The sequence below is a fragment of the Chelonoidis abingdonii genome, chromosome 6 (genome assembly GCF_003597395.2).
Source record: "Chelonoidis abingdonii isolate Lonesome George chromosome 6, CheloAbing_2.0, whole genome shotgun sequence".
In the NCBI taxonomy this organism is placed as follows: domain Eukaryota; kingdom Metazoa; phylum Chordata; order Testudines; family Testudinidae; genus Chelonoidis; species Chelonoidis abingdonii.
Window position 1 is genome coordinate 47871756 of NC_133774.1, and position 21733 is coordinate 47893488.

Consider the following 21733-nt stretch of genomic DNA (forward strand, 5'->3'; position numbering starts at 1 on the left):
GTTTTGGGGAGACCAGAGTTTATCAGGTACTCAGAATCCTGATTGGTGGCAGCGTATCAGATCTAAGCTGGTAATTAAGCTTAGAGGATTTCATGCTAGTACCTCATTTTTGGACTCTAAGGTTCAGATTGAGGAAAGTATACTATGACACTATGCTGAAAAGACAGGCTCCACCTAAACCAAAACAGAACCGGATTCCTGGCATGTAAAATTAAAAAGGTTGTAGAAGAGTTTTTAAACTAAGGGCTGGGGGAAAGCTGACAGGCTCAGAGGAGCACAGTGTTCAGACAGAGACATACCTTAGAGGAGGATTTATTAAAGAGGACGATCTATTTCCTGCTCAACAGGAGAAGCTGATAAAGTACAGGAAGGAGCTGACAAGAAACTGTCAAATGAAAAAGAATCACATTCAATTACATTACATGAAGGCAGACAACTAAATATAGGGGTGCTGGAACAATTTCTACAGTGGGGGTGCTGACAGTCATTGAACCAAACTGTAAACCCTGTATATAATGGAAACCACTTCAAGCCAGGGGGTGCTGCAGCACCCCCACCCCCCACACCCTTAGTTCCAGCACCTATGACTAAATATTGACAAATTTCATTAGTGCTTGTAAGCAAATGCAAAAAGTTTAAATACTAAGATGGGTAAACTTGAGTGCCTAATACTAAACGAGGACTGGGATAAAATAGGCATCATAGTATTAGTGATCCATATCATTAGTGGAATAATGATAATCAATGGTACATAGTAATACCAGGATACAAAATATATAGGAATGACAGAGTAAGTCGTGCTGGTGAGGAAGTGGCATTATATGTGAAATAAAGTATAGAATCAAATACAGGAAAAATATTGAATGATGGATAGAAATTCCATGCTTGAATAATAAGAGTATGGTAGTGGGACTATACTACTGATCACCTGACCAGGATGGTGATGGTGAATTGAAATGATGATCTGAGATTAGAGAAACTACAAAAACAGAAAACCCAATAATAATGAGGGATTTCAACTATCCCCACACTGACTTGGAACATGTCACCTCAGGATGGAATGCAGAGAGAAAATTTCTAATCACCGTTAATGGCTGCTTCATAGAGCAGCTAGTCCTGGAACCCAAAAAAAGAGAGGCAATTCTTGATTTAGTCCTAAGTGGAGCACAGGATCTAGTCCAAGAGGTGCATATAAGTGAATGGTGAACCACTAGGTAATAGCAACCATAATGCAATTACATCTAACATTCTTGTGGGGGGCGGGGGAAATACTAAAGAAACCCACCACAACAGCATTTAATTTAAAAAAGGGGAACTACACAAAAATGAGGAGGCTAGTTAAATGGAAATTAAAAGGAATGAGTGACAGAACAAGAGTGAAATGCCTGCATACTACATGGAAACTTTGTAAAAACACCATAATAGAGGCTCAAACAATATGTATACCTAAAATTAAAAAAAAAAAACCAGCCGAAGACCAAAAAAATGCCACCATGGCTAAACAGCAGAGTGAAAGAGGCAGTTAGAGACAAAAAGGCACTTTTCAAAAACTGGAAGTCAAATTCTACCAAGGAAAATAGAAAGGAGCATAAATTCTGGCAAGTCAAGCGTAAAAGTATAACTATGGAGGCCAAAAAACAATCTGAAGAGCAACTAGCAAAAGACACAAACTAACAGCAAAAAAAATTTTTTTCCAAGTACATCAGAAGCAGGAAGTATGCCAAACAATCAGTGGAGCCACTGGATGATGGAGGTGCTAAAGCAGGGATCTCAAACTCAGATCGCCACGAGGGCCACTTGAGGACTAGTACATTGGCCCGAGGGCCACATCACTGAAACCTTTTCATACAACGATACAAAAGTATAGTCAAAAATGAAGAGTAATATAGTCTGCTATTAAAAGTTAATGTATTAATTTTTTTAAAACTGTAATGCGAAGAGGGGTTTTAATAAAATATAAACACCTGTAACTATTTCTTATGTGATCAGTAACACTGATGATGATCTACACCCAGGGTCTCAAACACACGGCCCACGGGCCATTTCCTGCGGCCCACCATAGGTGCTGACTCTCTCCTGCACTGCATAATCCTTTCCATCCACACACACGCACCCCCCTCCCCATCACAGCCCAAAGTCGAGAGGGAAACGGAGGCCCACCTAGCAATTATAAAAATGTTACAGAAAATTTCCACTTCGTCACAGACACTGTCCAATGTCCCAACGGAGAGACCCCGGACAATGTGGGGGACCTCTGGGTGCCCAGCACCCCTAACAGAGAGACCCCCTGGGTGATGGGGGATAATGCCCCTTACAGTCTATCACAGTAGTCTCAAACATATGGCCCCGCCTCTTCTCACCCCTTCCCCGCCCCCATTCCAACCCCTTCCCCAAAGTTCCTGCCCCAACTCTGCCCCCTCCCTGCCCCTATTCCAACCCCTTTCCCAAATCCCTTCCTCTGCCCCATCTCTTCTTCGCCTCCTCCCCTGAGCAAGTGGCATCCCCGCTCCTCCTCCCTGGAAAGTCCTAAGCACCGCCAAACAGCTGTTTGGCAGTGGGAAATGCTGGGAAGTAGGCAGAGGAGCAGGAACGCAGCGTGCTGGGGTGAGAAGAGAGGGATGGGGGGAAGGTGGGTGTGGGGGAAGAGGAGGGAGCTTGGCTGCTGGCAGAGTCAGAGCCTATGGCGGGCCGCAGGAAATAACTCCAGGGGCCGCGTGTTTGAGACCCCTGTGCTAAAGGAACACTCAAGGAAGACAAGTCTGTTGCAGAGAAGCTAAATGAATTCTTTGCATTGGTCTTCACTGCAGGGATGTGAGGGAGATACCCACACCTGAGCCATTCTTTTTAGGTGACAGATCTGAGGAATTATCCCAGAATGAGGTGTCATTAGAGGAGGTTTTGGAACACATTGATAAGTTAAACAGTAATGTCACCAGAACCAGATGGTATTCACCCTAGAGTTCTCAAATATGAGAACTCAAATATTAAATTGGAGAACTAACTGCAGTATGTAACCTACTGCTTAAATTAGCCTCTGTACCAGAAGACTGGCAGATAGCTAATGTAACTCCAATTTTTTTAAGAAGGTTCCAGAGACGATCTTGGCAATTGCAGAGCAATAAGCCTAACTTCAATACATGGCAAATTCATTGAAACTATAGGAATGAAAAAAATTATCAGACACATAGATGAACATGATATACTGGGGAACAATCACGACTTCTGTAAAGTGAAATCATACCTCACCAATCTATTGTCCAATATGTGGACAAGGGTGATCCAATTGATATAGTGTACTTGGACTTTCAGAAAGTCTTTGACATGGTCCTTCCTCAAAGGCTCTTAAGCAAAGTAGGCAGTAATGGGGTAAGAGGGACGGTCCTCTCATGGAGTAACTGGTTAAAAGACGGGAGACAAAGGATCGGAACAAATGGTCAGTTTTCAAAGTGGAGAGCAGTAAATAGTGGGGTCTCCAAAGACCTGTACTGGGACCAATGCTGATCAACATGTTCAGAAATGATCTGGAAAAGGGGGTGAACAGTGAGGTGGCAAAGTCTGCACATAAAATTATTCAAGATAGTTTAGTCCAAAGCTGACTGCGAAGAGTTACAGCGCCTGTGGATAAATGCAAAGTTATGCACACTGGAAAACATAATCCTAACTTCATGTACAAAATGATGGGGCTTAATTAGCTGTTACAACTCAAGAAAGGGATCTTGGAGTCATTGCGGATAGTTCTCTGAAAACTTCTGTTCTATGTGCAGCAGCAGTCAAAAAAAGATAATATTAGGAACCATTAGGAAAGGGATTAATAATAAAACAAAAAATATCATAATGCCACTATATAAATCCAGGGTGCGCCCACATGTTGAATACTGCATACAGTTCTGGTTGCCCCATCTCAAAAATAGATATATTAGAATTGAAAAAAGTACAGAGAAGGGCAACAAAAATGATTAGGGGAATGGAACAGCTTCTATGTGAGAAGAGATTAAAAAGATTGAGACTGTTCAGCTTGGAAAAGAGATAACTAAAGAGGAGCATGATAGAGGTCTATACATTCATGAATGGTGTGGAGAAAATGAATAAGGAAGTGTTATTTACCCTTTCACATAACACAAGAACTAGTGATCACCCAATGAAATTAATAGGCACCAGGTTTAAAATAAACATAAGGAAGTACTTCTTCACACAATGCACACAAAACCTGTGGAACTCATTGCCAGGGGATGTTGTGAAGGCCAAAAAAGACTGGATTCAAAAAAGAACTAGCTAAGTTCCTGGGGGATAAGTCCATCAATGGCTATTAGCCAAGATGGTCAGGGATATAACCACATGCTCTTGGTGTCCCTAAATCTCCAACTGCCAGAACCTGGGACTAGATGAAAGGGGATGGATCACTCAATAATTGCCCTGTTCTGCTCCTTACCTCTGAAGCATCTGGCACTAGCCACTTTCAGAACTCAGGGCACTGGGTGGAACACTGGTTTGACCCAGTATGCCCATTCTTACGTTCTTATGAAGCCAATCAAAATCAAATCACTTCAGGTGTCGGCTTTATCTGTTTTAAAGCTCTGGACTATTTTTAACTGTATGTAAAAGACTAAAACATGTAATCATTCAAATTAGAATTGCACAATCTTAGACTAGTAGTGTTTTGAAAATCAGACACCATACTGACTTTTGTAAACATTTCTGTAATTGGACTGTGACTGGGTAAATCATTATGATTATCCCAGCTCTAAGCTGACATTCCAAAATCTCAGAATCCAAGCAGGGGGCAGATGCTTCATTTAGGCGCACACACATTTCATAGCTTCTAAATATGTAAGAATAGAATGTTCTTCCTTAGCTAATTACAGTGATTTAGACAATCAAGGAGGTGGGGGTGGTGGGGAGATGGGGTGATTTTCTTGTCTATGGTCATGTTTTTCTTCTGATGCCAGGAACAAATATTTTAATCTCTTCAGTGGTATGAAGAGTTAGTGGGTGTGTGTATTTCAACGTCTGCTCAGTTTATTATTTATTTACTAATATTGGTCTCTGAACATTTGGGGCCAGATCTTCAAAAGGTGTAAATCAGAATGTATTTATGTAAGTCATTGGAGCTGATTATACCAGTTGAGGAGCTGGCTCCTGTTTTTTGGAGCACTCAATCTGCAAGCTGTTTTAGCTTCCAGAATTTCAAATCCCATATATGTGACCCGTTTTTGTCACATTCACGTGGCATAACCTTTTCCTTCCCAAAGCAAAACAAATAAAAACTAAAAAAAAGAGCAAAATTACATAGCACAACAGTTAAAGTCCCAAGGAGAACACATCCTTACAAAGAAAGGCACACTTCACAGCAGCTTAGCTAAATTAGTTGTGGCAGCTAATAATAATACTGCGTCAGCAATTACAGAAGGCTGAAAGGGTGCTGAGAATTAAAACTGACAGTCTTCCTAAATATGCACATATTTCATCATTTTCTAAACCTTACGATATATAACATCGAATCAAGCCTTCTAATCATTATTTCTGATGGTGAAAACAATTTCACTAAGCTTCAAATCTAAAATGTAATTTAAAATGGTGACTATTGGGGTTTAGAATTTTCCACAGATAGCATTTAGAGGAAAGCCAGTGCTTTTTGAGCACAAGCTATGGGACTGCCGAAGAAAATAGCATACAGATCAAATCTCAGCACAATTTTTAAAGTGTAAATCTTTTTAGAACCTTCCCTCAGTCTCCTGCGCAGATATACACAGTTGGGAAGAAAGCAAAATCTCTGTCAGGTACAAAATGGCTAACCTTAGTTTTGAAACCAGCTAAAATATTGGAGGAAAAAAGCAGTTGCCATAGCAGAGAATGATTACAATCCTTAAACCAAATTCTGAAATCCTTGTTCAGTTTTTACTCAGTACTTAGGCCAAATTCCAGTTCAAGACTAATGGGAATTTGGCCTGAGGTCTGAAATAAAAATGAATTAGGATTTGAGGATGTGGCAGAGCCCCTAATGAGTACTCCATATAGGGAATACTTAGATACATCTGAAGCGCTATCAAAGCCCCATTGAGGAATTTGTTAATCCATGACACCAGTGGAATATATTAACCCATCATGCTCCCCAAGGACTCAAGTTGCCTAGAAAAGGCTAAAAAGACCCCAAACACTTGATAAAATAAAAATAAAATAAAGAAAAATATTGTAACACTACCTAAGTGGACTAACGAAAGCTATTCTAAAGAATCTACAATTGCCTCATGAAGCATATCGTACAACTCAAAACAGGATAAATTCCAAAACCAAATTGCTGCTATATAAAGAGAGTTGAAAGCTCTCAAAAAAGTATTTATACAACTAAATAACAACCCTCTCAGAAAACATCTACCTATCAGCTGTACATTCCATTCCCTAATAAGTTCCTCAAACCCTAAATCCTAAAAGGATGGGAAGGGAACTGGCTCATTCAACTATCTGTGCCCTGGAAAAAAACACCCAAAACCAAATCCACTGCACTTATCATTTCCTTCCCTAAGATAATTTATTATTACATTGTAAAGGCCCCCACAATAAAAATCCATAATAATCAAACAGTGCACGCAACCATAATCTCCATTTTTCACACAACAATCCTATCAGGAAACTCTGCAAAGAACCTGGATCTCAAGGCCCTCAACAGAAAAGACGGTTACTCACCGTTGTAACTGTTGTTCTTCGAGATGTGTTGCTCATATCCATTCCAGTTAGGTGTGCGCGCGCTGCGTGCACGTTCGTCGGAAGATTTTCTACCCTAGCAACACTCGGCAGGTCGGCTGGGCTCCTCCTGGCTTGGCGCCGTTATGGCACTGAACATATACCCCTGCCGACCCGTCCGCTCCTCAGTTCCTTCTTGCCGGCTACTCCGACAGTGGGGAAGGAGGGCGGGTGCGGAATGGATATGAGCAACTCATCTCAAAAAACAACAGTTACAACGGTGAGTAACCGTCTTTTCTTCTTTGAGTGCTTGCTCATATCCGTTCCAGTTAGGTGATTCCCAAGCCTTACCTAGGCGGTGGGGTCGGAGTGAGAAACTGCTGACTGCAGAACTGCTAAGCCAAATGCTGCATCATCTCTGGATTGTTGGACCAGGGCGTAATGGGCAGTAAAGGTGTGCACGACGACCATGTAGCCCGCACGACATATCTCTTGAGTGGGTACGTGAGCTAAGAAAGGCGGCCGAGGAGGCCTGGGCCCTGGCTCGAATGAGCAGTGACATGGCCTGGGCGAGGCGCAGGCCAGATCACAGCACGCTCGGATACAGGCTGTTATCCAGGAAGAGATGCGCTGGGAAGAAACTGCCTGACCTTTCATGCGGTCTGCCACTGCCACAAACGAGCTGGGGCGTTTTGCGAAGGGTCTCGTACGCTCAATATAGAAGGCGAGCGCTCTACGGACGTTGAGCGAGTGCAGCTGCTGCCTCCTACGGGAGATGTATGTGGTTTGGGAAAGAACACCGGTAGAAATATGTCCTGATTAATGTGGAAGGCGGAGACCACCTTAGGGAGGAATGCTGGATGCGGGCGCAGCTGCACCTTATCTTTGTGGAACACCGTGTATGGGAGGTCCACCATAAGCGCTCGAAGCTCTGAGACTCGCCGAGCCGATGTAATGGCTACAAGGAAGGCCGTGTCTTCCAGGATAAATATAAAGAGCGAGCACGTTGCCAGTGGTTCAAAGGGCGGAGACATGAGTCTGGATAGTACTAAATTGAGGTCCCAAGGGGGGGGCGTCGAATCAGGGGAAAAAAGGCGCTCTCAGGCCTTTAAGGAACCTGGATACGACGGGGTGGGAGAAGACCGAGGAACCTCCCTCTCCAGGGTGGGAACGTGGATATTGCCGCTAAGTGCACTCGGAGAGATGAAATTGCAAGGCCTTGTTGTTTTGAGATGCCAGAGGTATTCCAAGATAGAAGGGATGGAAACCTCCGCAGGAGCCACATCCTGTGCTTGACACCAGCAGGAAAAACTGCTTCCACTTAGCTAAGTAAGTTGATCTGGTAGAGGGTTTCCTGCTGCCCAGGAGCACCTCCTGTACTGGGGCCGAGCAGCATAATTCCAAGGGGGTTAGCCACGGAGGAGCCACGCTGTCAGGTGGAGGGACTGCAGGTCCGGGTGGAGAAGCCTGCCGTGGTCCTGAGAGATTAGATCCTGATGGAGAGGCAGGTGGATCAGGTTGGCCACAGGAGTGGTCCAGCAACGTGGTGTACCAATGCTGTCAGGGCCAAGCAGGGGCGATCAGAATCAGTCGCGCCCTGTCCGCGCGAAGTTTGACTAACACCCTGTGCACCATCGGAAAGGGGGGAAAGGCGTACAGGAGATGGCTCGTCCAGGGATCAGAAAGGCGTCCGAAATCGAACCCGGGTCGAGGACCCCGGAAGGAGCAGAACCTCTGACACTTCCGGTTGCTGCGGAAGCAAAGAGGTCTACATGGGGAAAGCCCCACTTTTGGAAGATGCAGTAGGCACGTCCGGCGAGCGAGCACTCGTGGGTCAGGAAGGACCTGCTGAGGTGGTCCGCCAGCGTATTCCAGGATCCCCGGAAGGAAGGACGCTGTGAGATCAATCGAGTGGGCTATACAAAAGTCCCACAGAAGGATCGCTTCCTGACAAAGGAGGGGAGATCGAGACCCTCCTTGCTTGTTGATGTAGTGCATTGCTGTCGTATTGTCCGTGAGTACTCGGACACAACAGCCCTGCAGATGGTGCCGGAAAGCTTGGCAGGCGAGGCAGACTGCCCGCAGTTCCCGGACGTTGATGTGTAACTTCAGCTCCCCGGCCGACCAGAGGCCTTGCGTGCGACGATCGCCCAGATGTGCACCCCAGCCAAGGGAAGATGCGTCTGTCGTCAGAGATGCCGTGGGCTGCCTCGAATGGAACGGCATGCCTGCGCACACAAGGGAAGGATTGAACCACCAGGTGAGGGAGTTCAGAACATGTTGGGGAATGGTGACGACAAGATCTATGGAATCTCTGCTTGGTCGATAAACAGAAGCAAGCCAGCCTTGGAGGGGGCGCATGCGTAATTTTGCGTGTCTGGTCACAAACGTGCACACAGCCATGTGGCCAAGGAGGGTGAGGCAGGTGCGTGCCGAGGTCATCGGGAATGCCTGCAGGTTCTTGACAGCCTTGACTATTGCTTGAAATCGGGGCAGTGGAAGGGAGGCAGTTGTCAGCGTGGAGTCCAGAATCGCCCCAATAAACTCTATTTTTTGAGAGGGGTCTAGAGTGGATTTGTCCACATTGATCATCAGGCCCAACGACTGGAAAAGGGTCCTGATGACGGCAACATGCCTGGAGACCTGGAGCTTGGAGGTCCCGCGAATCAGCCAGTCGTCAAGATAGGGAAAGAGTCGAATGTTCTGGCGACGGAGATAGGCGGCGACCACTGCCATACACTTTGTGAAGACGCGCGGGGCGGTGGAGAGGCTGAATGGTAGAACTGTGAACTGGAAATGTTGGTTGCATACCGTGAAGCGTAGGAATCGTCTGTGGGGAGGGTAAATCGATATATGAAAATAAGCGTCCTTTAGGTCGAGAGCAGCGAACCAGTCTCCGGGATCCAAGGATGAGATGATGGTCCCCAGTGACACCATGCGGAACTTCAACTTCTTTAGAAAGACGTTGAGGTCGCGCAGATCTAGGATGGGTCGAAGGCCTCCTTTTGCCTTGGGGATTAAAAAATTACGGGAGTAGAATCCCCTGCCCCTGAGATGTTGCGGAGCCTCCTCTATCGCCCCAATGGAGAGGAGCGTAAGCACCTCCTGCCAGAGGATTTGCTCGTGAGAGGGGTCCCTGAAGAGGGACGGGCAGGGTGGGCGGGAAGGAGGGGACGAAAGAAACTGGAGGTGGTGTCCAGATTCCACTGTGTGTAAGACCCAACGGTTGGAAGTCAGTTGAGCCCACGCAGGGAGGAAGGAGGAGAGGTGGTTGGAGAACGAAATAGGATCCTGGGGGAGAACTGGTGCTCTGCTTCCGGGCGCACCTTCAAAAGTTCGATTTCGGGCCCGCTGATGGGTTGGCGGGCCCGTTATTGGTACCACCTTGGGAACCAGACTGACGCCGTTGGGTCACATGACCACGCCTTCTGTTAAAGTCTTGACGAGGCCTGGGAGGGGGATACGGGCGGTGAGGTTGGGCCCGGAAGGATCTCCGCTGTGTTTGCGGAGTGTGCATCCCGAGAGACCTCATGATGACTCTATTGTCTTTTAAACTCTGGAGTCTCGGGTCCGTCTTCTGGGAGAAAAGGCCCTCGCCTTCAAAGGGAAGGTCCTGAATTGCGTACTGGAGCTCGGGGGGTAGGACCAAGGCTTGCAGCCACAATATCCTATGCATTGTGATCCCAGATGCAACTGTTCTGGCAGCTGAGTCCGCCGCGTCTAGAGAGGCCTGCAATGACGTGCGAGCTACTTTTTTACCCTCCTCGATGAGGGCTTGGAACTCCGGCCGGGAGTCCTGTGGGACGAGCTCAGCAAATTTTCCCACCGACTGCCAGGTGTTGAAGTTATATCGGCTGAGCAACGCCTGTTGATTGGCCACCCGCAACTGGAGGCCCCTGGCGGAGTAGACCTTACGGCCCAAAAGGTCCATGCACCTAGCCTCTCGTGATTTTGGTGCCGGGCCTGTTGACCATGGTGCTCCCGCTCGTTTACCGACTGAATGACCAGAGAGCATGGAGCGGGGTGGGTGTACAGGTATTCATATCCTTTGGAGGGTACCATGTACTTCTGCTCCACGCCCCTGGCCGTAGGTGGGATAGATGCCGGGGACTGCCAGATTGTGTCCGCCTTGGTCTGGTGCGGATGAAAGGCAAGGCTACCTGAGTTGGAGCGTCCGCTGAAAGAATATCCTCAACGGGGTCCTCGACCTCCGGGACCTCCTCCACCGGGAGGTTGATATTCAATGCGACCTATCGGAGAAGATCCTGATGGGCGCGGAGGTCAATGGGAGGTGGTCCCGATGTGGAAGAACCAGCAACCGCCTCATCCGGGGAGGAGGAGGATGACAGGCCGGGAAGGGCCGTGTCCTGTAAGGTGTCCTGATCGTGCGGAGCGTCAGGGTCCGGATACACCGGAGGGTCCTGGACTACCGTGGAGACCTCAACTTCCTCCGGAGGGGGGCGGCTCACCGTCGCTTGTGGTGCACGGTGCTCCAAGGGGGTGGAACGAGAAGCCCCCGTGTTATCGCCGCTGAGCCTGATGGTACGCCCACGGCATCCAAAACGACCACTGAGGCGCCTGTTCGGTGGCGTGGGTCCCGTGCCTGGAGCGGCCCTGCACTTCGGAATGTTCATAGCCGGTGCTGTCCACCTGCGAGGATTCCGACAGGTGCCGTGAAGGCCAAGGTGGGGCTGAAAGGCCGTGCGAAGGCGGTGCAGGTCCAGGGTGCTGAGAGTCATGTCCCACCAGAGAGCGGTACCGGGCAGCGTATTGGTGCCGAGATGTGGACTGGGACTTGCGACCGGCGCGGTGCTGGGAGGTCGACCGAAACCGGGAAGCACGGTGCCGTGAGTGACTGCGCCGATAGTGGTACCGGGAAGGTGGCCAATGACTGGAGTATCGGTCCGGTGACCGGGACCTGGAGCAGTACCGCGAGTACGACTGGTACCGAGAAGGCGAGCGGTACCGGGACTGCAAGCGGTGCCGGGAGTGGGACTGATGGCGAGATCGGGAGCGGTGTCGGGACCTGGATCTGGAATGGCATCTGCCTCCAGCATCAATGGAGGGTGGCTGGATTAGTGAAGGCTTTCCTGTTGACGCGACGACCCGCACCGGCGGCGCCGGGGGTTGGGGCAGGGTAGGCTCAGTGAGCGCAATGAGGTCCCTCACCTTTGAAAAAGTTTCAGGCGTGGTCGGGACGAGGAGCTCAACCTCGGCGCGTGCCAGGGAGCTGTCACGTACCAGACTCAACGGCTCTTGATCTGCCGGTAGTAACGGTGCTGCCGGTGCCGGTGCCACGGTCGGTGTAGGCACCGGGCGACACGGCTTAGGCTGAGGCTCCAACTGTGGTGCCGGCATTGGGGCCGCAGGAGCTTTGGTCTTCTTGGCGCGCGGGGACAAAGAGCGGTGCTGAGATGGCTTCTGCACCGATGACGGCTGGTGCCACGTCTTGTCTGTACCGGCGCTCTCTGGTGCCGACGAGGTACTTCTCCCCAGCGTGGATGTGGACAGGGCGGACGGTGCCGGTCCCGAGCCCGGGGCCGGAGGGGCTAGTGCTGCTTCCATTAGGAGCTGCCGCAGGCGAAAGTCCCGCTCCTTCTTCGTCCGCGGCTTAAAAGATTTGCAAATTCGGCACTTGTCCGAAAGGTGGGATTCCCCCAGACACTTTAGGCAAGAGTCATGGGGGTCTCCCGTTGGCATCGGCCGGCGGCAGGCTGAGCACGGTTTGAAGCCCGGTGAACCAGGCATGAGCCTGGGCACCAGGAGAGGGGATGGGGTAAACCCGACCCTCCAAGTTACGTACAGTAACTAAGCTAACAAAGTATTATTAAAATACAAACTACAAGTATAACTATAACTATAACTAAAGAAGTAATATAATGGGTGAATCGCTAGGGAAGTGGAGAAAGGCTAAGCCGCACTCCACTGTTCCAACGACCGACACGGGCGGTAAGAAGGAACTGAGGAGCGGACGGGTCGGCAGGGGTATATGTTCGGTGCCATAATGGCGCCACGCCAGGGGGTTCCCAGCCGACCCGCCAGGTGTTGCTAGGGTAGAAAATCTTCCGACGAACGTGCACTCAGCGCGCGCACACCTAACTGGAATGGATATGAGCAAGCACTCGAAGAAGAAACAAACATACACTCCCCCCGGCCAAAATAAAACATCTTTGTAAGGCAGCAAGATTATATAACTTGCCCAAGGTCATGGGGCAGAAAATTATTATTACTTTTATTTGTATTATGGTAATGCCTACAGACTCACCGAGAATGGGGCTCCATTGTGCTAGACATCATACAAATGCTAAACTGTTCTGTTGAATTTACAATCTAATGAGACAAGACAGACAAGGGGTAGGGGGAAGTTTATAACACACAAGCAGAATGATGTGAAGGGGGCAAACGTCAGGTTAGTGCTACAATTTTATTTTTTAAAAAACCAAACTTTTTTGGGGAAAGAGATTAGTTAAACTGAAAGACAAAGAAACAGAGAGGGGATGTTGAAGTGAGGGGATGAGAGATAAGGATAGGGCAGGGGTAGGCAACCTATGGAACGGGTGCCGAAGGCAGCACGTGAGCTGATTTTCAGTGGTACTCACACTGCCCAGGTCCTAGCCACTGGTCCGGGGGGCTCTGTATTTTAATTTAATTGTAAATGAAACTTCTTAAACATTTTAAAAACCTTATTCACTTTACATACAATAATAGTTTAGTTATATATTAAAGACTTATAGAAAGAAACCTTCTAAAAACGTTAAAATGTATTACTGGCACCAAAAGCTTAAATTAGGATGAATAAATGAAGACTCTGCACATCACTTCTGAAAGGTTGCCGGCCCCTGGGATAGAGGATTAATAGATTTTAAAGCCATAACACACCATTAGATCATCTAATTTCACCTCCTGTTTATCCCAGGCCATTAAATTTCACCCAGTTACTCCTGTACTGAGCCCAGTAACTTGGGTATCACTGACACGTCTTCCACAAAGGCATCCTGTCCTGAGCTGAAGACATCAAGAAATAGAGAATTCACCATATATCTTGGTAAGAGGAGGGAGACAAGCATAAGCATGGAGGGCAAGTGGAATGAGGCTGAGGTGAAGAGACTGCAAGGGGTTTGGAGCAGGCAGCCAGGGGGAAAGAATATCCAGAGTGAAAGCTGTGGAAAGCAGTCTGACACTCACTATTGCCAGACCCTGCTGCAGCACCTGGTGAGGCTGCTTCTGTACTTTGGGCTGGCTCCTCCCTGGAATTTTTCTCACTCAGTATTGCCAACACCAAGTGTTCACAAATCATGGATCAGGCCTCAAAAATCATGAGATAAAAAAAATCTGGGGCTTATTTTATTTGTCTTTTAGTTTCCAAGCCTTCAGGATGCACGTGGGTCACAGTTCGAAGCTTTTCAGTTATGAGGGCTGAAAACTTTCTTTTTCATTAAAGTGGAGATGTTCGCCTAATCACAAGCATCCAGGAGCTGGGTATTAGAAAAACATTGAATATGGCAAGATTTGTGATAAAATTGTGAGTTGGGAACACCGCTTTCTTCTCCCAGTCCACAAAGCGCTAGGGAGTACTGCACAGGGCTGCTAGAATGAGGGATGCTGTGTGGCAGCACCCCCTGGCTTGAAGTAGTTTCCATCATATAAATGGCTTATAGTTTTGTTCAATGGCTGTCAGCACCCCCACTATAAACACTGTTCCATTGCCACTGGTACTGCATGGATCCTAGTGCTCCCATAGGGGAAGCGAGGGAGAGCATCTCACACAGTTGTAGGCCTGGAGAGAGCTGGGAAATGGTTCAGCTTACCTTTCTCCCACCCCCCACAAATGCTACAGTACCACCTCAGCAGTAGTCCCCAAACTTTTCAGGGTCAAATCCCCCCTTACTCCAGTCCACACCTCCCCTAGGGTTGCCAACTTTCTGACTGCAGAAAACCAAACACCCTTGCTCTGCCCTGAGGCCCCATACTCACTCACTCCAACCTCCCTCCCTCCATCACTTGCTTTCCTCCACCCTCGCTCATTTTCACCAGGCTAGGGGAGAGGGTTGGAGTGTGGGAGGGGCTGATCGCTCCATCTCGGGCCAGGGATGAGGGGTTTGGAGTGAGGGAGGGGGCTCAGGGCTAGGGCAGGTGGTTAGGTGGGAGGGAGTGAGGGCTCTGGCTGGGGGTGCAGGCTCTGGATTGCGGACGGAGATGAAGGGATTGGGGTCAGGAGGGGGCTTTGGGCTGGGGCAGAGGGGTTCGGAGTGTGGGATAGGGCTCCAGGCTGGGGCAGGGGGTGTGGGCTCTGGGATGAGGACAGAAATGAGGGTTCAGGGTGTGGGAGAGGGCTCCAGGCTGGGGCAGGGGGTTAGGGTGCAGGAGAAGGGCTCTGGCTGGGGGTGTGGGCTCTGGGGTGGGGCCAGGGATGAAGGGTTTGAGGTGCAGGAGGGGGGTCTGGGCTGGGGCCAAGGGGTTTGGAATGTGGGAGCGATGTGGGGTGCAGGCTCTGGGAGGGAATTTGGGTATGGGAGGAGACTCAGGGCTGGGGTAGGGGGTTCGGGTGTGGACTTCTGCCAGGTGGTGCTTACCTCAGGTGGTTCCAGGAAGTGGCTAGTATGTCCCTGCAGCCCCTAGGTGGAGGGTCAGAGGGCTCCACGCGTTGCCCTGGCCTGCAGGCACCACTCCTGCAGCTCCCTCGGGCCGCGGTTCCTGGCCAATGGGAGCTGCGGAGCTGGTGCTCAGGGCAGGGGTAAAGCGCTGAGCCTTCCTGCCTGCCCCTACGTCTAGGGGCCACAGGGACATACTAGCCACTTCTGGGAGACACAAAGAGCGAAGGCGGGCAGGGAGCTTGCCTTAGCCTTGCTACGCCTCTGACCAGACTTTTAACTGCCCTATCAGCAGTGCTGACCAGAGCCAATGGGGTCCCTTTTTGACTGGGCATTCTGGTAAAAAAACAGATACCTGGCAACCCTAGCCTCCCTCCTGGGGCCCCGGGGGTGGGGAAGATGCAAAGAGGAGTAAGGGGGTGGAGCCTGGGGTAAGGGCCAGCAGCCAAGGCCCCAGGTGAGGGGCTGAGGTCATGAGCAGAGCTGGGTGGTTCTCCATCCCTGCCCTGCATTGGGGCTGGCCTGGGCCCTAACCGCACCCTCCCTGATGATCCTCCACTCTCCACAATGGGGGCATACCCCACAGGGGACCTCTGTTCCTGACGCTGCATCTGTGTCGGTTCCTGCTATCTTCAGTTTCAATGAGGTATTGAACCCAGCTTTCTTGAGCCCCTATCCAGCATTTGCCCCATAAAGCCAAGCTTTGAGTTGCTTTATGCATAGTTGATATAGGTTGTGAAAAGTAATGACCAAAGATAATGAATTAGGGCACGTTCACAAGCTTTTTGTTCATCAGTACAACATTCCAAATGACAGATCTGAAACAGCTGCATGAACTACTGCAGACCCCAACACGTCTGGGATGTGTAGACTTAAAAACTACCAACCCATTTTCTTAGAACATTTTACATGTTTAAAAACCAAACCCTCCTCTACTTTTCTGCCAAGACCTGAGCTCATGATGCTCAGATTTTCCTGCAATAGGTGGGGGCCTGGCAAACATCACTCCAGAAACTAAGCAGGGAGAGACCCACAAACCCAGGTCTTGTCAGGTAGATGAAGGAGGAAACGATTTTTAAATATAAATATATTTGAGATTTTCAGGGTATGCCTGCTGTGTATGTGTCGTGGCTGGTTTGGAGAACTTACAGTGTTTGCAAAGTATTTACATGACGTGAGGAGTTCCCCTTTCGATGTGCTTATGTGGTCAGCACAAATCAGGAATTAAGCATTGCGCCTTTAAGAGAAGCACAGCACATGACGTGTCAGCTTGCCAAGCAGAAGAAGATGTCTCCATGCGGCAGCTGTAGAGCACAGAGCGTTTCCTAGGTCTCTCTTCTTAGGTGAACGCTGCTGGTGCAGGTCAGCTGTAGATATGTCGGTGGGAGTTTGCAGCGGCCTGGGGAGGGCAAGGAGAGTGATGGGGACAATGTGCAGAATGCTATGCTATGCTGCTGCTTGTAGGGAGTTCTGAATTCCGGATTGAAGCCTGCTCTGAGTTGCTTAGAACTGCCTGTATTGTTAACTAGGTTTGCACCAACGTGTTAAATAGTTTAAGCAATGTAAAGTGAAATCTGCTGTGCAGAAAGCAAGGGGCTGCAGCTCTGTAATTCCATAAACCAATCTGAAAGGGAATGGAAATGCTTCCTATAGTTCATTTATTTCAGAACCTTGTGCACTGCCAACAGATGGGACCTGTGACTTGGTGGGATTATGATTTGCCGATTGCAGCTGGATCCTGTTTTATTTGGGAATGGAGTGAATGAAGTTTGTATAGTAATGCTGCTATGTTCACCTCAGGACAAGAAAGCAGCTTTGGATTCACAATTTGTGCCAGTAACCCTCAAAAACCCCGAAGTTTAGATGTTAAAATGTTTTTAAAAATAACTCAGTTGGATTGTTTACAAGTGTATCTTAATATAGAGAATGGATTTAAGAGCTGAAATTTTCAAAGCCACATAACTCAGCAAATTCAAGAGGCAGTTAGGGATTTTCGTGCACAGTTCCCTTTGAAGTTAATGGGAATTGTGAAGCTAAATTCCCTAGTCAGCTTTGAAAACTGCAACCAAGATTTGGGAGAACTGTTGCCATTGAGCAGCATTGCCCACCTCAAGCATTCAGAAGTCATGATTAGCTTTAATTCATGATTAAAAAAATTAAGTCCCCCCTCCCCCGCCCAATGCCTTTTGGTGTGTGACCTCTAGAGTTCACATCTTCAAGCTTTTATCCAGCATCATGAAGGCTATAAATATATATATTAATGAAAGCTGAGATTCTAATACAGGGATGGGCAATAATTTTCACAGGGAGGCCACTCAATAAATTTTGGTGGCCGGCTGCTGCTGGCTCATCTGTTTGTCCCCCGTGGGGGTAGGATGGGTCTCTGTGCGCTGCCCATGCCTACAAGCACCATCCTCGCAGCTCCTATTGGCCGGTTTCTGGCTAATGGGACTTGTGAGGATGGTGCTGGGGGCAGGGGCAGCGCACGGAGCTGCCTCCCCTGCACCGGGGGCGCACAGAGATGTGCCAGCAGCAGCTGACCACTTCCAGGAGCGGTGTGGGGCCACAGCAGGCAGGCAGCCTGCCTGAGCGCCCTGCTATGCCACGGGACTTTTAGTGGCTTGGAGTCAGAGATTGCGAGGGGGCAGAGGAGGCCGGACAGAAATGTTAGTCATGGCGGGCTGCACAGAAACGTTAGATGGGCCAGACCCGGCCCATGTGCTATATTTTGCCCACCCCTGTTCTAATGTAATCTTACCTGACCTCAGAAGCTAGAGCTCTAAAAATGCCAGATGTTGTGGGACTGATGATAAAATTGTGAGATGTGGCCTCTCTGTATAAATCCCCATTGACCACAGCTTTAGCTCTTTGGGCTAATTATTCTTTGTTGGAAATGTACTGGTATTTCAGTTAGAACTAGTTTGGGTCATGTGACCATCTCAACTGTACAATGCCAGCACTAATCACAGCTGCCTTGTTGGAATAAATAAATGAAAATTTAGGGTCTGTTTCTGCTCCAGTGAAAATTGATGGGAGTTTTCAATTCTGCACTGATGAAGTCAATTGGAACACAGTTTTGGGGTTACTCTTTTTTTTTTTTTTTTAATATTTATTTTCAAACTTCCTTTTTATTCACTATTAGACTTGCATCCTATTGTTCTTGTTTGTTTAAATAGCATTTTGTGACCTTTGCTTACTTTATACAATTTGGTTTTTATAGTGCCTGAAGAAGCCTTAAAAAGCTACAGAAAAGCCAAGAAATGCACCCCAAGTACTGCATTAAAATGAAACATCCCAAGAGACAGTATGTCTGGGCAAAAAGGTATCTTTTGCTAACATTTCATAAAAAAATATATGGAGGTATATACTTAGCTCAGAGAGCTGGAAAGGACCCCAAGAGGTCGAGTCCTGCCCCCTGCCTTCACTAGCAGGACCAAGTACTGATTTTTACCCCAGATCCCTAATTGGCCACCTCAGGGATTAAACTCACAACCCTGAGTTTAGCAGGCCAAATCTCAAACCACTGAGCTAGCCATTATTTATTCATATTATGCCAGTCCCCAAAGGCCCATCAGGATTGAGGTACAATTGTGTCAGGTGCTGTACAAAGTTGTTAGATGACAGGTCCTGGCTCCTTACACTTTAATTGAAAAAGATGCAACAGGTGAGTATTCACAAACAATAGGAGGGAAGGTGAAGATAACAGAACAGTAGAACATGTAGTTATATAGGCAATCTATGTACATGATATAATGGTTCTAAACCAATATTTTATTTATTATATAAATCAGCACCCTTCACAGCCCTCTATCTAGCTTCTTTGCTGAGCCTTCTGTGTTTGAAGAGACAGGTTCTGTCTGTCCCAGCATGTATTTGCACCAAAAATGGTGACCATAGGGAAGCAAAAGTGCAGAAATTTTGATTGCATGATCCTGTCTGCTTGGCAACATGAGGATATCATGTATACATATTCTTATAATAGAAAATATATTGGTCTGCAACTTTCTGCAATCATAGTTCATCCTCTCTTAAACAGGATGGTGATATTCTCTCTACTTTTCAGCCATTAAGGTCAGCTGGTAATGTGTATGTGATACAGCTGATTGGGGCAGCGGCCAGAATACAAATCCATGTATTCAATGTTGTGTATGTGTCTTGGAAAAATGCTTTGCAAGTATATAACACTTCTGAGCCTTTTCTGAAATACTAATATGGATACAAAAATACACAGAATGGGATGGGTCCTGAGTTTCAGTGAATGATAGCAGTGTTGTTAATTTCCCTGGCCCTAGTTTTGTCTAATAGCTGTCTTCAGATATTTCCATATTCTTCAGTGTTACTCTTTCACTATTTTGTGGTTGGCTTTAGAAAAAACAAACATTCTAATGTGCAAAGTAATGCTTTGAGTGGAATTTATTGGTGCTCGGTATTCTTACTCATCAGTTTTCATGCCTGGTGCTAAGGAAAAAAAACGTTTATGTAACTGATGATGGTGAAATGGTATGGGTCTTGTTAACATGAGAAAGACCATCAATATTTATGGAGGACTGAGAAGGTAAGGCAGTTATATCCTGTACTGGTTCTTACTGGTTATAGCCTCCAAGATTAAAATGGTGCAAAAGCAACCATGTTTCTCTCCTAACTCTAGGGGAAACAATACTGCCTTTGCATATATGGCTTGCATAGCCAGATGACTGTTTTATTTGAACTTAATTTGTTTGGAAAATGTTCTTTATAGTGATAAGTTTAAGGGAGTAGAGAGCCCTATTTAGCACTTTACTTAAGCCACACGCCTATTCAGTTCAGTGAGTTATGACTCATAAGTGCTGACTAGGGAAGCCTGTTTAAACCGGTGGCTCTCAACTTTTCCAGACTACTGTCCCCCTTTCAGGAGTCTGATTTGTCTTGTGTACCCCAAGTTTCACCTCACTTAAACTACTTACTTACAAAATCAGACAAATAGAGAAGTGTCACAGCACACTACTGAAAAATTGCTGACTCATTTTACCATATAGTTATAAAATAAATCAATTAGAATATAAATATTGTACTTACATTTCACTGTATAGTGTACGGAGTAGGGCTGTCAAGTGATTAATTGCAATTAATTTTTTCATCGAGCTGTTAAACAATAATAAATACCATTTACTTAATTTTGGATGTTTTCTACATTTCAAATATATTTTCAATTACAATACAGAATACAAAAGTGTACAGTGCTCACTTTATATTTATTTTGATTACAAATATTTGCACTGTAAAAAACAAAAGAAATAGTATTTTTCAATTCACCTAATACAAGTATTGTAGTGCAATCTCTTTATCATGAAAGTTGAACTTAAGAATTATGTACAAAAAATAACTGCATCTATTACTCCCCACTCCCATCACGATTTTTCACATTTGCTGTCTGGTCACCCTAGCGTGCCACATGCACTGGTGTCGGAAGTTTTTCCTTCAGCAGTATCCGTAGGGGACCAGCTCTGGCGCCCCTTGGAGTGGAGCCCGCATGGCGCAGCATAAGGTGCGCTGTGGTCTCCCCCCCACCCTCAATTCTTTCTTGCATGAAACTGACAGTGGGGAAGGAGGGCGGGTGATGGAATGGACACGAGCAACACATCTCGAAGAACATCAGTTACGGAAAAAGTAACTGTCTTTTCTTCTTCGAGTGCTTGCTCATGTCCATTTCAGATTAGGTGACACCAAAACAGTACCCCTGAAGGTGGGTAGAAGTTCACGGATGTATAGATTGCAACACAGCTCTGCCGAACCCAGCGTCATTCCTGGCTTGCTGAGTGATGGCATAACAAGCGGTAAACGTAGACAGAGGACCACATTGCGGCGCTACAGGGATGTGTGCCAGGAAGGTTGCCAAAGACACCTGATCTCTCATCAAGTGGGCTCTGACAATTGGCAGCAGTGGAACCCCTGCCAGGTCGGAACAGGTCCTTATGCATGAGGTGATCCAATTGGAAATCTTCTGTGAAGACACTGGATGAGCCATCATCCTATTGGCTGTAGCAATGAAGAGTTGAGTCAATTTATGGAAAGGCTTGGTATGTTCTAAGTAAAAAGCCAAGGCCCTCCGGATGCCCAGTGCATGAAGACCCCTTTCACTAGTCTTGTGTGGTTTGGGACTGAACACCGGGAAGAAGGTGTCCTGGTTCATACGGAAGGTGGAGACCACCTTTGGCAGGAAGGCCAGGTGGGGCTGCAGCTGAACCTTATCTTTGTAGAAGGCCACGTACGGCGGTTCTGAAGTCAAGGCTTTAATTTCCAAGACCTCATCTCGCTGACGTCACTGCCACCAGGAATGCGACCTTCCATGACAGATGGGAAAGGGAGCAGGAACCCAGTGGTTCAAAGGGCAGGCCAGTGAGCCTAGAGAGGATCAAGTTAAGATCCCACTGTGGGACGGGAGCCTGCACGTGTGAGAAGAGTCTCTTCAGCCCTCTCAAGAATCT

The 21733-nt window shown here is 47.5% G+C and overlaps 1 long non-coding RNA gene and 1 other non-coding gene across 2 annotated transcripts; both read left to right on the plus strand.

Annotated features, from left to right (window-relative positions):
- Nucleotides 1-16542: 16542 nt before the first annotated feature.
- On the plus strand, nt 16543-19947 carry LOC142047045 (uncharacterized). The gene is made up of 2 exons (XR_012656193.1): nt 16543-16631; nt 18490-19947. It is a non-coding gene; the product is annotated as an uncharacterized LOC142047045 (long non-coding RNA).
- Nucleotides 19810-19947, plus strand: LOC116823640 (small nucleolar RNA SNORA47). The gene has a single exon (XR_004373464.1). It is a non-coding gene; the product is annotated as a small nucleolar RNA SNORA47 (small nucleolar RNA).
- Nucleotides 19948-21733: the final 1786 nt, after the last annotated feature.